Raw genomic sequence first — 2870 nt, 5'->3', positions numbered from 1 at the left:
CTGAACCAAAGGTAAAAACAGGTCAGTCCGGACTGAGGTTTGAGTGAACTAGGCTAGGATCGAAATTTTTGCCAGTTGGCCTAGGGTATAAGTCTTGATGGGTTGATCAGGCTGAAGGTTAATCAGGCTGAAGGTTGCGATAAGTCACCTAAGGATGGTCGAGGCGAGTCAACTAGGGGTGAAAGTTGAGCTGATTCGGTTACGATAAAGGTTGACTCAATTCAACCTTAACCAAAGGTCGATTTGATTTGGTGCGGGCCGAAGCTTAGCTAGACCCGGAGCAGAAGGTCAACCCAATTTGGACAAGATTGAAGGTCAAGCTAATTTTTGCTTGAACTGAAGGTTGAATCGATTATGCTTGAATGGATGTCAAGCTGATTCAGCCCAGGCTAAAGGTCGAGCAAATTTGGCCTATGCTAAAGGTAGACCAAATTTGATTAGGGTTGAAAGTTAAGCCAATTCAATTTGTGCTGAATGTTGAGTAAATTTGACTTGAGTCAAAGGTCAAGACGAATCCATCCAAACTAAAGGTCGAGCTTATTCGACTTAGAACAAAGTTAAGCCAATTCGACTTCGGCCAAAAGTTGAGCCAATTTGACTTGAGACTAATGCCATGATAAGTTAGCTTGGGTCGAAGGTTAGGATGTGTTTGTTAGGTCGAAGGTCGTGATGAACCAAATCATAAGTCATGATGAGTAGGCCCACATTGAGGTTGAGACAAATCGATCCAAGCTGAAGGTCAAGTTAAGTCATCCTTGATTGACGGTTAAGATGATCAGTTTTCGAACTCACGTGTCAAGACGACTCATCTCGATCACACAGTTAAGACGACTCGAGACAAGTTGGCCTTATGCTGAAGGTAGCATCATGTTAAAAAAAATTATCTTAAAGGCTTTAATTACTCCATTGGTCATTGTTTTTTCCAAGAAGTGCCAGTTGCTTCTCCAAATTGTTTTTGGTATCAATTTGGTCCTGACTTTTTTAATCTAATTCGATTTGATCTTAATTTTTTTAAAAGTGATTCAATTTAATCCTTGCCGTTCTTTTTTCACAAAAATGCTAAAGCCACTCCTACGTGTCAATTTATGGTTGCTTTTTTGAATTCTTTTAACTTTTTTTAATTTATATTTTTTACACGTATGACTTCACAATTGTGCCACATGGCACAATCAAAGTAACGTGGCAATGACAATTTGATGTAATAGTGGCACGTGGACAAAATCTCAATTTGGTCCTTACATTTGTTTTTAAATTCAATTTAGTCCTATTTTTTGTAAAAGTGGAACAATATTTTTCTGCTTTAAATTGAGATAAAATTTATTTTTTGTATAAATCTTATGATGCTGATATTTTTTTTAAATTTGATATATATATATATATATATATATATATATATATATATATATATATATATATATATATATATATATATATATATATATTATTATATTTACCTTATCATAAGAGAAGAGTTAGTCCTAGAGCCGAGTAAAACCCATGTGTTGGTTAATTATAATCTGCTATGACCGAGTAGAGCTCAAGTAGTGTTTAACCATATTTTTCTATTGAGTTCATAGGCCAATTGTATAATCTCTATGTCTGATTTAATGGACAAAATCTTTCGAAAGTAGATCAATGATCATATTATCATGGATAAATTCATATTGATGATTAATTACATGCATTATGAATGTGTGTTGTGTGGAGAATATGTTGTTGTTTTAATCTTCCATGCTTATTTAATAAATGTTAAGTTAACCTGTGTTTTCTACTATGAATGTGTGATACACGAGTGCAAAAGATAATGCTTGAGGAAGTGCACAATAGTAATGGAGCAGAAAGTTGTCTTAGTTGTAGAAAAAGTTGTATATCTATATTTTTAATTTATACTCGGAAATGCTTTAGTGTACATTTGTTTTGAAAAAATCAATCCCTTCCTACTGTAAATATTTAATATGTGTCTCAATTTTCTATAGATGTGATATTGCTTTGTTAAACGACTATGTTTATATTACTTTGTTAAACGATTAAACAAGTAGAGATTGTTTTACAACCCATCATTCTTTGATCACGTTGATTGATGGAGAATCCTTTATGTAGGAACACACTGGAATTGTCAAGAGGATAAAAGAAGATAAAACCTCAATTAAGAGGACTTTACTAATTTGGAGTGGAATATTCTGAAAGTTTTCTTCTTCTTAGTTTTGTAAAAATTGTATAGCTATAAATGTTTGCTTGTAATTTTATGTTTTTGTAGAGAGAAAAAAACTAAGAAGATGATGCACATTAGCTTTAGGGATAGTTTGGCCTCTTAAACATTTCTATTAGGTGCAAGAGAAACTTATAGCGGTTCAAAAAGCATTGCCCCAAGAATAAAATTTTAAATGAACTCTTGAAAAAACTAGATTCAAATAACAATTGGATCTTTCTAAGGCCATTTGTAAGTTATTTCTTGTAGTAGCTCTATACCTTCTTGCACCTCCATAGATGAGGAAAAAGTCCAAATTATCTATAGGTTGAAAACATTTCGGATTACATAATACATAGATTTATAGATTTATTATGATCTGTGCAATCCAAAATTTTAAATAATGTATTTCTTATTGCACAACAAACATATTACGATTTGTAAATCCATAATACATTTGCAAAATAGAAAATGTATTCTAGATTTTACAAATGTCTTTACCGTGTATAATGAAAAATATTTTCAATTTGCATAATCCATAAATGTATTTTAGAATATACATCCCAGGATGTCTTTCCAAATTAAGTAATCCATAAATACATTAAATTGTACGGTCTGAAATGTATTTCCAAATTATAGAATCCAAAAGTATATTCTAAATTAAGTAAGCCAAAAATGTATT

Source organism: Vigna unguiculata, chromosome 10 (genome assembly GCF_004118075.2).
Source record: "Vigna unguiculata cultivar IT97K-499-35 chromosome 10, ASM411807v1, whole genome shotgun sequence".
Lineage (NCBI taxonomy): Eukaryota > Viridiplantae > Streptophyta > Magnoliopsida > Fabales > Fabaceae > Vigna > Vigna unguiculata.
The sequence above is the reverse complement of the archived record's forward strand: the minus strand, read 5'-3'. Positions refer to the sequence as shown.